Source organism: Prosopis cineraria, unplaced genomic scaffold, assembly GCF_029017545.1.
Source record: "Prosopis cineraria cultivar Desert tree isolate PC_DT_omini unplaced genomic scaffold, ASM2901754v1 PC11, whole genome shotgun sequence".
Taxonomy (NCBI): Eukaryota; Viridiplantae; Streptophyta; class Magnoliopsida; order Fabales; family Fabaceae; genus Prosopis; species Prosopis cineraria.
In genome coordinates this window covers 29,948,656-29,966,273 of record NW_026555342.1, presented here as the reverse complement: position 1 = coordinate 29,966,273, position 17,618 = coordinate 29,948,656, and positions in this window count along the sequence as shown.

Genomic DNA, 17,618 nt, shown 5'->3' with positions numbered 1-17,618 from the left:
ATATTTTATTTATCAAAATAAAAATGATAAAAAATTTAATATTACATCTAGATTGTCCAAAGTATACATAAATAGTCAATTTATAAATATTATAAAAAATTTAATATTAAAATGAACCATCCAAATTAAATATGTACTGTCCAAATTAATTATGAAAATATTTATTTTAAAATTTTATAAAATTTTATTTACTAAATATAAATTAAAAATCTAAACTATCCAAATTAAATCTAGATGGTCCAGATTTTTTTGTTTAATTCAAGAAATGTTGGGTACCGAAGACGGACCCGTGTAAACATCTGCAAGCAATACCATTCCAAAATTTTCATTCCACGTCATTGAAAGTATGGGAAGGCATTACTAACCCATATAATAAAAACCAGCTAGTAAACGGGTTGTCTTCTACGCACCTTTGCAACAATTAGCGTTTGAATGTTGTTTAAAAGTTAAAAGTTTAACCTATTTCCTCATAACATATAAATAATAATAAGAAAATTTCTCTCAACATGACATTATTATTTAATTGTTAATAGACAAAACAAATGATCCTATAAAATTGCTTGGTTTAGTTTTACCCAAAAAAAATTGCTTGGCTTAGCTTTGTTTTCCATTCTAAAAAACAAAGATGAACAGGGTATTGTTTAACATCATGGTGGAAAAATCTTATGATGGAAATTTTGTGACAAAATGAAAATCTATTGCTAGTTACATAAATTATTGAAGTGCGATCAAGGATGTTGTCACGTCTCGATCAAATTTTATAAATTTAAATCCATTACTAATTTTTATCACTAAATATTTATATTAGTGGTAGATTAGTGATGGATATTTTTAATTAAAAAATTATAAAATATGCTTAAATATTTTACAAAAATAAAAATGTATAATATACAGAGACAGATTCACATGAAAAAATCTTCAGAATTAAAAAATTAAATACCTACATAAATATTTTTCTCTCTTATTATAAGTAAAATATATAATATAAATTTATCTCTAAAAAATAAAAAAATTCTTTTATTATGTAAATTTAAATATAAAATAAAATTTTTAACATATGAAAAATATTTTAATCATAACACAACATAAATTTATATACACAAATATTTATTTTTTGCAACATATATTAATTTTTATTAAATATATTTATTAACTAATAATATGTAATGACCCAAAAATTTAAGTTCAATTAAAATTCATAACAAGATAACTGAAGTGTCTTTGTATTAATTTTAGAGTAAACTTCACAAGAGTCAATTTGTAGCTCGGTAGATATTGCTATGAGTAATATTTATCAATCTTGAGCTTGAAACTTCTACCTGCACAAAAAGGGATTTTAATTTCTTTCATAGCTTCATGAAATTATCAAATTACCCTCATTGAAGATGAAAATATTATTATTTTCTGATGCCAGATATTTCCTTCCCATTTCTTTCTTCTTGCAGGCATCTGGAAAAAAAAAAGTTAGGGGAGGCAGAGCAAGATTGATCCCCAAAAAAATTTGAAACCCTTCCTTCCTCTCTTACCTTTGTCTTCATCTTCCCTCCCCCACTGTCTAGTTTGTCGCTGGCGAGTGTGCAGGGAGCGGCTTAGCTCGCTGGCATTGCAGATTTTTATTTTGGGCACGGAGATTCGTCTCCCTCTTTCCTGTTTGATGAGGCTGCTCTGAGTGTTCATGAGGTCTGAGCTTCGATTCCCTTTCCTTCTTAATGCCAGATTCTCCTTCTCCTCTTTGGACTTGTCATTGCTAGTTTGATTAGAGGGGGGCTGCTGGTTCTTTCTTCCCTCTTCAGTTGCGTCAGCAGCGCTGAAATCCTCCTCTCCCTTCTTTGTTGATATCATTCGTGGCGGGAGTGTGGAGCTCATTCTCCTTTCTTCTTCCCTGGTTATCTTGTGTGGTATATATATAAGCTTTCTTTTCTTACTTGTCTAGCTGAGTGGGTGTTGTTTTGGTTGAATTTTATTGAGCTTAAATTTGACTATTGATAGATGTTGAGTTTGAAAAGTAAGATAAATCTAATTATTGGTATATGGAAATTATTTAGCAAGATTTGAAGGTTAGGAATGAGTGAATGGTTGTAAATTGATGCACTTAAGGTATTCGATAAAATGGGTAATAAAAGAATTTTTGGTTCAAAAGAGTGATTAAGTGTGGGGTGTATGCGCGCGCGCACGCTAATGTTGTAGATTGGTGTTCCAAACAACATGAATTGATTGATAACCAGGATATCTTATTGTCATTAAAATGGCTGTTGATGCTAGTCATTCCCATCAGTTTGTAAGCAAAGTTCATTGTCTTAATAGTGCTGATAAGAAAATCTAAGATTTATAGTATTAAGTCATTTACAAATTCCTATCACACAAGATGCATTGGCAAGTGCAAGTGCATATTAGATTATGAGTTACTTCTTGTTAGATCTAGAACTAGCTAAGTATACAAATCTCATTCCCATCATCGATGATAATAGTAGGATCAAGGGATTACTTGAATAGTATAATGAAAGATACAAGATGTTATTTTGTTTTCAATTTTTTCAAGGAAGTTCATTTAAAAAGTCCTTTCTAGATATGGTTGGATGTATTTTTGGCCAACTTAAAATGATGTAACTTTTGAAAAGTGGATTTGAAAAGTGATATATTATTTGACCATACTTCCCTAATTTTAATCTCTTATTCTCTTATTTAAAATAGTTAATTCATTAAAAATATAATTCTTATTTAAATAATAATAATTAGATATCAAGTTTTTAACATTATAAATTAAATAATTAATCATGTTAATTTTTAGCATTAGTGTATAATAAAAATTACAAATATCTATCACATTTTTTAAAATTACAAATTTAAAAAGTACAAATAATTAGATATCAAGTTTTTAGCATTATAGATCTAATTTTATGTTATTTAAAATCTTTATCACACTTTTTAAATATTTCAAATATATCACATGTGTATAATAAAAATTACAAATTATCATAAATCAATATCCTTTTTGGTAATTGTACAGTCATAATCGTATTTTAGTATTATAATTTAAACAACTTTTAGTTTACCAAATTGACTTGTAAAAAAATGTACCCAAATACAAATTTTTTTATAATAACTGACTTTCACTAAATTAATTTTTGCTAAATAAACTTTCAACAAGTAGACTTTTGACAAACTGAAAATCAAACACACACCTAAACCTATGTAATATAATATGTTCTCATCTCACTTGATAAATCAAGCAACTCTTTATGCCTTTAACACTTTGATTTAAGTTTAATTAGTTATATGTATTAGAGAAGAGTTGGCAAGACAAGTTAAAATATAATCAAATAGTTGGATGGGATTTGAGGACAAAATAGCTTAGATTTACGGTTTGAACACTAATGCCTAGGAGGTGTTTGGTAAAATATCTATTAGAAGAAATTTTGAATTATAGTAGTAAGAAAATATGTGTGACTCAAATCTTGAAGGGATGACTGAAAAAAATTATTTAATTACTCAAAAATAATACAATTTAAGTGGGTTTTCCTCTAACAACAAGATATGTTTTCGAAAATATAAACAAAGGACATAAAGAAGAATAAGAAAAATGTAGGGTTCTCAATGATTAATTTAGGAAACATGTTCTTACAAAGTCAAATCCAAACTGTATATAATTACTCGAAGAAAATTAATGGACTTTGGGGTATTAGTATTCAAACCCATAATGTTTAAAAGAGAAAAGAAAAGACATGAAGAAATCCAAATGTCATATAATCAAGAAAAATTTCAAATACTTTGTATATTATAAAAGCACATGGAATCACTCCAATTTACAAGATTACTTATTCCAAAAAGAAATCTAAGGGCTAAAGAAATAAAGTTAAAATTTGATTTAACTATTATTCAACTAGTAGAGTCCCTAATATTTCTTGAAAAGAAGCCTTGATTTTTTTTCAACGATACGACAACATTAGTCATAGTAAGTCACGCCTCATGTAAATCAATGCAACAATTTAATGCTAACTCAAAAATTGATGATATATGTGGTAATTATTATTAGTATTTTGATTTTCTTTGTGCGCAAATTGGCATCTATAATGTTGATGACTGAATGTGGTGTTGATTTTCTCACCCAATCTTTCAAACTTAATGCTTGAACAAACGTCTTATCTGACGTCCTCTTCCTTGTAAAGATTTCCATTAGCAAAATGCCATAACTATACACGTCTCCTTTGATAAAAACAACTCCTTTTGATCCAAACTCTATTGTACCAATTTGAACAACTAGTATAAAAGTCATGATGTCAAAAACAAAATGTAAGATGTCGTTAGACTTTTCTTTTGTATCATCAATTCAAATATTTACACATGAAGACATACAAATCATATAATAAAAATTTTGTAAAGCATAACAAACAAAAGAACATATAAATAAATACAAAAAAATATCATTAACCATTATCTGGTGCCATATAGCCATTGTAGCCAAAGTTTTAGTATAAATTTCCAATTGTCCTTCACCAAACAATTTAGCAATACCAAAATCACTAAGATGAGCTACCATATATTCATCCAACAAAACATTGCTTGGTTTCACTTTACAGTGAACTAATGTTGAAGAACCATGATGAAGTTCTCCAAAGTAGCTATATAACCATTTGTCTCGACTCCCATTTTCCATGAATTCCACTACTAGAGATTGGCAATGATCATTTGAGTAGCAACTGGTGACCTTATGAGATTGCAATGGCATAAATTGCACATGGTAGTAGATTCAATATCAAAGCTTCTTAATGCTTCTTCCATTTCTAACTTAAACACTTTGACAGCAACTATTTTTGAGTTTGGAAGAGTTGCTTTGTATACTAACCCAAAGCTTCCAAAGCTTAGAAGATTACTTTCCTCAAATCCATTTGTTCCTTGCCAAAGCTCAAAATAGGATATCCTAGTTAGTGTCTCAAAATTTATTGAATCCCTATTGGTTGTTAGTATCTCTTACAGTTTAGAAAGACAATGCCTAAAACAACCAAAATGACAACCATGCATATGATAGGCAATGAGTACTTTATCAATAGCTTCAATTTATTTGACATGTGCTTGTGTTCTTTCCTACAAGGTTGAACTTGTAATTGTGATTTCCCACAAAGATTGTTATTCATCATAAAAGATTCAGCAATGAAATTTTGAAAAGGCCCCCCACTTGGAATTTCTCCATGCAATAAATTATAAGAAAGATTAATGTGTTGAAGATGGATTAAAAACTCAAGGATTTTGGAATCACACCAGACAAATAATTATGGGAAAGATCCAAAAATTCCATACTTATCATGCCACCAAGTGATTCAGGAATATTCCCTTGTAATTTGTTTTGGGTCAAAGATAGGGTTTGTAAAGTTTGTAGGCTACCCATAGCTGTAGGGATGCTTCCTGAAATTTGATTTCTTGACAAGTTCAATAATATAATTGTTCTCGAGTTTGATACCTCTGGTGAAATTATTCCACTCAATGCATTGGAGGATATGTCTTAGACCAAGACATCTTTGAGACTCCAAAGAGAAGAGGGTATATGAGAAATCAATTTGTTAGAGCTAAAATCCAACTTCCAAAGATATTTTAGTATAAAATACATAAAACTTAAAAATTAAATAATATTTATTATACTTTATATATTTTTTAGAAATATTATTTTTATTTGAATATTTGGACCAAACTTGAATGTGATTGAGCTTGGCCTGAATTTTGTTAGGCCTATTTGGGGTGAACATTAAAAAATATTATTTTTTTGAAATCAACCCTAAATTTTTTTTAGGGGCCACTAACTTATCAGGCTTAATCCAAATTACCAGCTTTATAAATTATCTTAATAAGTGTTTTGGTGAGATATTTTGGTGGAATAGTGTTGGATAACGTATTGGGCTATTCCCCAAGGCCTATTACATTGTTTATGCTTCATTTCATTTTACTATTCAGTTTTGTCTCATATATGGGATTAGAATAATTTAAATTAGATTTATCATTGTTATCTTTTCAGATTTGGCAGATTAATCATTTCTTCTAAATTCGCATATATCTTGCAAGCTGTATTCGAGTCATTCAAGAAAGTAGATTCTAACTTCCTTCAGTTAACTAGATAAAAAAAAAACTAAGAAACACATTGCAATATAATTGGCCTTGCTTTTCATCATTCCTATCAAAACACATTTTCTGGGAGACTTCCCTGAAAAATTATTTTTGCTAACTACCAGCTTGTTAAAAACAAGAAATTCAAAAAATTCAAAAATAATTTAGATTATCCAAATCAAAATTAAATGTTTTAAATTTGTTCCTTGTAAGGCTTATTCATTTAAAAAAAACCCTAAAACGTTTTTTAATGACCAAATCAATAATAAATATTTATTTTTAATTACTAATTGTAGATAATATTCTTTTAAACCAGTTGGACTATCATTATGATAATATTATTTTATTTTTCCTCATTATGCATGTGACTTTGCTAACGCTTTCAAAAATTGGAAGCTGGATATTGTTTTCTATTAATCTTTACACAAGAACATAAAAATACTAGCAGAACCAATTTTTTTATAAAAAAAAAATAAAGACATCGAGACAAACCTAGATTCCTGTAGGATAGCATCATGCTAACTAAATTAGTGACATGAAGATTACTCTGCCACATCAAATTAATGTTAAAGGCCTGTAAAGCTTCTTCATGCTGATTTTTATTGCGCTCTCTAAATTTTTTTTATCCAAAACTTTATTTTTCTTTTTGGGGAACTTTTTTTTTTAAATAATAGCCACCAGTGCTTGTTCTAATGAGTTGGTCAACATCAAAAACATGAAATAGAAAAAAAATAAAATGGGCTACAGCACATAACAAGCCTAAGTGCATGTCATCAAACACACACACACACACACGTACATGCAGACACACCACACCACATTATATGAACACAGGGCGGATCTAAAGTGTTATGTATGGGGGCAAAATTTAAAATTTTATAAAACATGGTGAAGCTAGAAGTAGTTTTATCATTTTTACATAGAAAATTTTAAACCAAACACAAAGGAAGTAAAAAAAAAATTTGGGGTGTTTACATTAAAACATGCATAAAATCAAGGGAGGGTTAACATACATTATAGTGAGCATTCAGTTTGAAGCTCTCACAATGTTTTTTAACACTAAATAGATATAGGTGTCATAAAAAGAATAAAAATGATATTATAATAATAATAGAATTAAACATGAAAGCTTTATGAAATCTATTAATTGACTGCATTAAATTTTCCATGCAAGAGTTCAAAGAATATAATGAAACTATGGTAGAGAGAATAAACATATATATCTTTATGAGAGAATTGGATGTATCATGAAATTGCATTGCCACAATACTCTTCCCGTGTAGAATGTCATGAGAAAATATATACACAAGACATTCAAATATTTTACAACATTGTTTCAAGACTTACTTTGAGAAATAATACTAACATACTCTAAATGATAATATACAAGTACAGTTAATTTAAAAAAGCCACGACCCATAATTGGAAAGACTAGTAACCAAATAATATATTAGTCATTTTGTCACGTATTGTGTGTGTGTGAGATTCATTGAGGTGCAAATGTAGTTACATATATTGCATCGAGAATTTTGTCACAAATTGCTAAAAAAATTATGGGGATTCACATATGGCTAATTGGGGCACCACCATTATGTGAACAACCAAACAAATACACACCACATTCCCGCACGCATCACAAACATGAAACACATCATTTTAAAATTATTTTTATTCGAAAGATTAAAACATACAAACAAAATAACACACAGTTAAAAAAATTACATAATTTAAACTCTTACGTACCTTGCAAATTGCTATTGGCAAGATATAAGGTTTGGAGGTTTGTCAAATTTCCAATATCAGTTGGAATGACTCCTCGATTGAATATATTATCACCCAATACTAAATCTGCCAATTCCTTATATTGATGCTAAACAGAGGGTATGTTGTTAGATGAATCATTTTCATGGGCATATAATCTTTCAAATTTTGGAAGCTCATAACACAAATTTGTTGGGAGACTTCCAGACAAATTATTTTTTATATTAAGTTCAATGTACTATTGAACTAAACTATTAAATAGAGAGGTTGGTATAGAGCTTGAAAGCTGATTATTTGAAAGATATATTATCCGTAGCTATGGAAGATCGCCAATCTCATTTTGAATGTCTCCTTCAAGTATCAAAATATGAATAGTATGTCAAAACATATCCATAGTATATGGAAGAATTTTCTAAAGTATGCATTTTGTTTATTCAAGTTTGCAATGTTCTTTTACCATCAAGATAATCCAAATTAAAATTGAACGCAATAGATCCATGTGTTGCACGGTTACTCATTTTGTAAGCAACCCTCAAGATGTTTTAAATGATAAAATAGATGTTCATTTTCAAGAATTAACCGATGCCCATTTAGATCCGTTATTAGGACTAATGTATTATTTATTCCTATGCTAGCTCTTATTTGAATGCACTGTAGTAAAGGAACAAATATCTTATTGCTTCAATTGCATGTAGATACGTGACTTATTGAAAAAGTACAATTGATAATTTAAAAAAAATGAAAAATGATAAAAACATGCATAAAAATACCAAAACAAAAAAGAATATATAATAGTTGAGACAAATTAACCAAGATCCTTCCACATGATCCTTGGGGGAATATATCGTGCTAACCAAATAGAACAATTTAGAGCAAAAAAAAAAAAATAATAGAGGTTTAAAAAATAATCCAAAACATACCTGACAAAGTGTTGTAAGACAAATGTAACAACTCAAGTGAAGATAAGTTGAAAATTGTTCGAGGAATGATTCCGGAAAGCTTGTTTCTCAAAAGTTGTAAAATTTTCAAGCACTCAAGTCTTCCAATCTCAACAGGAATGCGTCCTTTAATTAAATTAGAATTCCAATCTAATGTCTCCAACCTTGTTAGATTGGATAGAAATAGTGGAACAGATCCATCAAAACTGTTAATTTGAAGATTTAAGTGCTCCAGTGTAGACATATGTCCTATTCATACTGCAACTTGTCCTTGAAAGCCATTGTAGCTCAAGCTCAGTAGTTTCAATCTATGCAATCGAACTACCTCTCTTGGTATTTGACCATTAAAATGTTGCTACAAAGATCAAGTTCAACAAGAAATGAGAGATTTCCCACTTGTGGAGATATAGTGCCTATAAGATCCAAGCCACAAGATTCAAGGAATGGACTCTTTCATGGTGATTATTGGTGACACCAACCCAATTGCATGGAGAAGAAGAGTGAGACCAAGTAGATAAGGAATCATATGGATCTGAAGTGATAAAGGATTTAAGGCCAAGAAGTGCAGATTTATCAGTAGTGATATTTGTATCAATCCAAGCTAAGAAAGATATGAAGCAATGGAGTGAGAAGATCAGAAAAACAAAAGAAAGTGATTTTCCCATGTTGAGCATATCAGACTTGTCAAAATTGCAAGTTGTGTATCTAGGAAAGCATACATCATTTTATACTTCTCCAATTCCAAATCAAGTCAAGGCGTGCAAACACAATGACAAAAAGCAAATTAAAAGGTTTATCTCTCAAGATAAGATTAAAAAAATTCGACAAAGATATTAATTTTAAGTAGCGTGTTTTGTAAATTATCTGTTTTTTATATTTTAAGATATTATTTTAACATTTTCACATTTAATTTTACCGAACGGATATCACAGCTATCTTGAATACTTGGTGCTTCTATATTAAAAGTATCCAGGGTCTTCCAGCATTGAGTATTTTAACCTTCTCAGTTCTGACATTTATAATATATATTAACTTGTGCTTGTTTCAAATTAATTTTGATTCTCTACCTGCTTTGTACATATAGCATATATATGTTAATGAGTACATACAATAAAATACTTATATTGTACTGAAAGGTGTTTGCAAAGAACACATCCTACAGGAGTGTGAGTTCGAATTTTTCTGCAGATATGAAAATTATTTTAGTGATTTATCTTTAAATATTTTTATGAATATTCTTTGAGCTGTGCGATATATTTTGGTCATAGTGAGCCCTCAGTTCAACATTTATTGGGAGTATGATATTCACATAGGATTAAGTTTGTGAAAATTTTTATTGACGTTAAACTAAAACCCGTCACAAAACTTGCAATGTTTTATTTTTCATTGAAGCAGTATGTTTTCAAAAACATTTTGATAACCAAATGAATGCATATCAAGAACGACATATAGAGAAAATAGATAATAGATAAATCAATTTTAGGAAACACAAATCTTTTTAATATTTGTAGGTATATGGTAAATGCCGTGCATGACTTGTGAGTTCAAGCAATGAATTAATCACTTATGCTACATACAATTTGTCATGCGATATTTACTGTTAAGGTATAGTATTAGTGAAACCATTCACTCATTAATAAGTTCATTTGTAACTACCTAAGATAAACAACAATATGAAATTATAATTAATGGCTATCAAAACAAAATAACAATTTTACAAGAGAAAAGTAAAACTAAAAAAATCATTGAGTAAGATTAGTTACGAAATCTGTTTATAGCATTTTTCTTAATTAATAACAAGTCCACGTGACTGATTTTAATTATGAAATCCATTTTTTTTTTCATTTCCATTGCATTATTTCATTTATGGTTATTCTGGTGGGCCATAGAAAGAACGCCAAAAGAACTTTAACAGTGAGAAGGCTGAATGGATACGTGTCCCTTGACAAATTTAATTGTACAAGTCTTCACACTTCAATTGATTGAATGTACATATCAACCACCCATCTGTCATGAAGTGCTTGATTTGTGAGTTGACCTCAAAGTCACACTCCATTTCACATGAAACAACCTCTATTTGTCTCCTTTATTAACTATATTTTATTTGGTTATATCATCTTAATTTAGCCAAGAAAATCACAACTGACTTCAAAAATACATGTAAATAGTGTGGCTTTTAATTTTTCTTTGACAAATTTTATATACTTTATTTAAATGAAGTTGTGAAGTGAAAGAGAAGACCAAAGTTTCATTATCGCTTTGCTGTATTATTTCATTTGTGGTCAAGTCTGATAGGCTACAGAGAGGATCCCTGAAAAGAACGTTAGTGAGAACATGATGTTAAAGATTGAATGTTGTGAACATGATGTGAACGTGGTTTGACATTAGTCATGATATGAACATGGGTTTGACTCATAAGAAAAACATTAAGGACACAAAGATTGAATGTTTTCTCCTAAAAGAAGTTGATACGAAGAACAAGAAAGGAATTTTTTTCTGCTATCACATTGACGAGTGACCACATTCTGATTATCATTGCATTATTTTGATTTGTGGTCAGGGAAAAAAATTGTGCTAAATTGTGTTTTTATCTTGAAAGAGTTTGATATTTAATGTATATAATACATCCAATACGATCGATTAACTATAAAATATTTCATTTGTGTCAATACTATTTGTTCCTTCGCAATTCCTTTGCAATCACTAAGACGAATATATATATATATATATATTTTTTATTTAAAAATTAAATAAATATGGAGAAAATAAATAATAAATAATAGATATGAAAACAGAATGCAAGTCTTACAAAATGATAGGCTTCAAGGTACCCCGACAGAACCTTTGTGAGAAAAAGCTTGTCATGATATTTTTATATACAATGCTTTTAGGAAAAAAAATAAAAGAAATGAATAATAAATATAAACATAGGATAAATATTTGGGTCATTAACATGTTCATTTTTTAGTTTTATACTTGTTATTTTTTATTTATGTTTTTGGTTAAATATCCATCATTGACGAATTCGAAAGCCAACATACAAAAAACAGGATAATATCAAATTGTAAGCCATGGCCAAACATAAAAGCCAAACCATGAAACCAATTATTATTCCATTCAATCTTATTTATAAAATATCTTTTTTTATTGGTTCTTAAGAAAATTTTTTTTATAAATTTTAATAAAATATTAATTATTCATTTTTAAAATTGCCCTTGTTTTTCATAATGACAACTTTATTTACAAATATTGTTACTAAAGAGTGATTTCAAAAAGTTGTAAAAGAAATTTAACGAGTCAAGTTGAGAAAATATTTAACAAGTTTGAGATATTTATAAGCTATTTCATGTGAAAGGCGGTGTGACTTTGATATCTACTCGAAAGTCAAGTACTATATACTGACAAATAAAAAGTGGAATCAACATGTTAATTTATATAAAGAAAAATACCACAATTGACTTCAAAACTACATACGTAAATAGTGTGGATTTTAATTTTTCTTTTACAAATTTCATATATTGTATGTGGAAAAAAAGAGTATGTTTTTTTCAAAACTCAATATACTCAACCTAATAATCCATTTTTTATGTTTGACACTTGAAGTGGTAATTATATGCAATCTAAAAGAAAAAGTATTTTGGAAAATTTTATTGAAGGGTTAACATCCTAACAAAACTAAAACTCAATTTCTAAATTTGACTTATAAATTTTAATTACTAATACTAATTAAAGATAATGTGTTCACATTATGAATAATCTGATTTTGGTTCAAAGTCGAATATTCGTCCCACTTATAACGTAAAAGATGAAGTAAAAACTGATATGTCGATGAGCAAGCATTTAATTAACATGACATTACATATACATCTCTTAAATATTTGCTAATACACACACACATATTTAATTAATCCTAACAAATTCAATCCATTAACTTATGTGGTCTGACAAAATTGCATGCATAGTGAAATGGCTATTGAGAAAAGAAACAAAGCAAAAGAAAAGAAAGAGAAAAGAAGCTCTATTCCCTCTAAGTCGAAATCAAGTAATCAATGTGATTATATAAATTTTTCATAAGAAAACGGTGAGTGTGTATACATTATTATTATTGTATTGAAGAAGCAAATATAAAATAACAAATGTTAAGATGTTTTTTTGTTCACTTTAAAAGAAATTTTTTTATTATAATTTATTGAAATTCAAAGTGTCAATTACTAGAATAAATATATCTCTGTAATTAACTCATTATGGGAACATGGTTTGTCCCTTAAAAGAATATTTAATAAAAAATAACTTAAAAAAAATAAAAGTTGTCGCGTATAAGAAGTTGTGTGATGAAAGAGAAGACCAAATTTTCATTATCACTTTTCCCTGTTATTTCATTTGTGGTAAAAAGTCTGATACGCTACAGTAAGTATCCCCAAAAGAACGTTGGTGAGAAGACCACAAATTCACAAATAAATATATCAAAATCACAGTCTTTAGAGAAATGTATAGGAAGAAACATATTGGCGTGTTTGATGATAGTCAAATTTGTATGTTATTTTGCAGTCACAATCCATTTGACAAGAAATTAAACATCGTCTCATGAATGATACAGGAAACAATGCGACTTCATTTACTTATGTGTTAAAGTTTTATATTGGCAATAGTTGATGACTTTTGAAAATCCTTAAAATTATACGAGCAAGGATATTTTTAGATTAAAGCAAAATCTGAATGAAATTTTAGAGATTATCTATTTTTACCTGAATATAAAATATAAAATATACAATAACCAATATAAAAATTAGTGAATCATATGCTATAAAGTCATGATTATTGGATTTGATTTTGAAAATCTTATTGTTGGGTTTAGGTAGACTTAAGTCATCATGTGAACATGGTCTGACTCATAAGAAAAACTATTAAGGAAACAAATAAATATGAAAGATTGAATGTTTCCCCTTAAAAGAAATTGACACAAAGAATGATAAAAAAAATTATGTGTTGCATAATTTCTTCTGTTATCACATTAGTCACACATTTATTCGACTATCATTGCAGTATTCTGATTTGCGGTTGGTCAAAAAGAAAATTGAGCTTTTTTTTTTTTTTACTTGAACAAGTTTGAGATATTTATAACTTATTTCATATGAAATGGAATGAGAAGACTGTAAGGTCTACTCACAAGTCAAGTACGCCATTTATATACTTACAAATAAATGTATATATATCACAGAAACTGATCCACAAATTATAAAAAATGACTAAAAAAATGAAATTTGTAATTTTTGGGCCTCTTTTGCAATTATTTTGGTATTTTATTTGTAATTTTTGAAGTCATTTTATATAATTTTTTAGTTAACTGACCATCAAAATTAATGGTAGGGGAAGATTGGCATGACTTAAAATGCACAAAAAAAAGTTTAGAGTTTTATATGCTCTTGAGTCTATAATTTAATGATCAAATTATCATTTCACCCTAAATTGTATTAGAGAGAGAGAGAGAGAGAGAGAGAGAGATCATGCAAGAAAACAATTAAAGGTAATTAATATATATTGATTTTAATTGGAAGGAAATCTTGAAAAGTAGTTACAAATTACAATTCTTTATTATTATAGTGATACAAATTACTTTTGACTATTTTTCTCAGTCATATGGATGTGTCTCATATTTTGGTAATTACTGTTTGTTTGCTAGAAAAACTGGCACTAATATAGGTAACAATAAACAGTGATTAAAAATATAGATAATAAGCGTGTGACTAAAGACTCCTTTGATATGCTTATACAAGCATACTTTTTCTTTTTGACCAAACAGAATCTCCATTAAAGGAAGCAAAAGAGTTTACAAACAAAGGATAAAGAAAGCAACAGATAGTCAAAAGCCAATAAGGCAAAGACCGAGAAAAAGACAATATAAGCATAATTATTTAAGTTAATACAAAACATGACTTGATTATCACTTATTTGATGTAATGAATGTTTTATCAGTACATGCCAATGACACCACGACATTCACGTATATGTAGTAGGATTTGGATCTTACTATTTTTAAAACCATTCAATTGAAATTTTATATAAAAATTAAAAAAAGCTCAAAATTATTTATTAAGGAGATGTTTAGAAATTTGTAATAAGTCATATAATAATAAACTTATTAATCTTAATTAGGATTATCGTGTTTTCTCTACCAATGGGAACATGGGCTGCTGACTCATAAGAAAAACATTTAGCATGGACACAAATCACCATGAAAAATTAAATTTTGTCCCTAAATTTGATGCAAGGAATGAGAAGGAATATTGCTTGTTGTATAATTTCTTTTGTTATTTCGTGGATGAGGGACCGTATTTTCATTATCATTGCATTTTTTTGATTTGTGATCACTCAAAAAAATTTATGTTTTTATCTGAAATGATTTTGAGATATCTATAAGATATTTCATCTTAAACAAATCATAACTTTAAAATCTACTCAAAAGTCAAGTAGGCCATATCCTATATACATACAAATTAAATAAATGTTGATAGATATTGTCAATTAAAGATGGAAGACTTTTGATTTGTGAAACATGCATTATTATTTTTTAGGAGAAAAATCTTGCCAAGAAATGAGAATATTCCTTAGTTGAAAAAAATTAAATATTGTTTTGCATCCCATTTATAGGGTGCGGGAGCCTAGACAAGTAAGGCAATTGCCAAGGCCCCAAAAAAGGCCTTAAATACTCCTAATATGTATACATTAAATATATGTACTTGTACCACTATTAATAAATGCCAGGTGAAAAAAGTAAAGCCCCAATTCTCTCGTTGAAAACCATTTTACATTCTCAAAATAATATTTAATTATTGGGTTGGCTCTAGGATGGCCATTAATGATTATTTATTCTCTTTCTACAATTCCCAATCTAATATCATCATCTCTAACTCTCTCGCTATCACCCTCCATCTTCACTCTTCCACTTTTTCTCTTTTTTTGTTTCTATTCTAAAGCCTAAGGAAAGCATCAGTCGTCAGACACCTTTTTTGCTACAATATTTTTTTTATATATGTTTGGATCCAACCCAAGCATTGGAACATATACCATTAAGTAGGGGCTTTGTGTTTTCGTCTCTGTACTACTAGCTATTAGGCGTGTTTGTTCCTTTTTAATTTAAGCTTTATTTTTTAAAAATACAAAATACTATTTGAGATCAAGTATATTGCAAGATAGATTGATTGGACAAACCTTATTATCTATTGATAGTGAAATATTAGAATTACTTAATTACCAAATTTTGTTATCTAATTTTGCAGCTCAAATAGTTATGGAAGTAATATAAGGATCAATAAATTATTATAGGTTTTAAAGTGTATTTTTGTCCATGTACTTTAATCCGAGGAGTACTGGACATCTTGTACTAATAAGTAAAGCATTTTCCCCCTAAATCATTTTTTAAACAAGCAAAAATCCCCCTCTGTTAGTGATCTGTTAATGATGGGGGATTTTTGCTTCTCTAAAAAATGACTTAGGGGAAAAATTCTCACTTATTAGTACAGGGTGTTCATTGCTCTTCAAAAAAGAATATAGAGGTAAAAATATACTTTAACCCATTATTATATGTTAGGCCCTTCAGTCATTTCACCTGGGGCCTCAAAAACCCTTGACACGGCACTACTACCATTTAGGTATAAATTGGTTATTGAATAGTTGTTTTTACACACTTCTCCATGAATTGCATGTAATTTCAAACTAGCATTTGTTAGCTATGCATGCAATCAAATTGTTGTTATATATTATGTGCATTAATTACTAGACTTGAGGTTGATTTATGATTTATAATTTTTATTGGCACACACTTGAAAAAATGAACTTTCAATTATAATTTATAAATAATATGGCTTATTATTAAATTTTATCAAAAGGCAAGAGATTGATTTGTTGTGGAAGTCTGATACTGTAGAATTGATAGTATGTTTTGTGAATACTTTTTATTTTAATAATGCAATAAAATAATTTGCATAAAGATAGAGATGTTAAAATTTTAATAATTCTTATAAAAATGAACCTATTGATCCAAAGATTACAATTATGTTGCTTAAACCAATGTAACCCAAACCATTTTCAAGTGTTTTGCCTTTTCAAACAAATAAGCTTATGAAAAAGAGGGGTCTTTGAGTTTGAACTTCCAATGGGCTTGAATAGTTCTCAATTTCCTTTTACTTTTTGGTAAGATGATGGGCCACAAGCCCAAAAGAAACATTAAAAAAAAAAAGCAACTCAACTCCTTTTAAACCCAAACCCACATCAATCTTGCAAACAAATCAGCCTAATACATTCAATTTCTTCAATCCAAGTATGAATACCTTCTACTACAGGGCCAGGGTGATGATTTAAGGAGTGTAATTGAGTTTTGGGTTTAAAAGTTCTGGCTGTAATGGGCCTAATCATGAGATATTAAAGGAAACTAATTCCAACTTATTTACATCTCCATGCTAATTTTTTTTAAGAAAAATCCATACCACAAATTTAATGATAATTTTGTGTATAATGCTTTCATGATTAAAATGAATAATGAATATAAAAAAGAATAGAACATCTACATTAAAGGCTTCATATGCTTGAGACATGGAAAGGGACACTAACAAAAAAGTCATGTTCATGTAGCACCCCTTTTTTTTTTTTTTTTGTTCATTCGTAGTGCTTTGAAATGCCTCCAGTGACACTCGTGTTCATGAAGTTCAATGTATGCGTTTGCCAAAGACCATTCTCCTGATAGTTATGAAACCTCACTTGATGCCATAGAGAACTAGAGAAGTGACGCTATGAAAACGTAAATTTTTGTTGGTATCTTCATTAACTTAA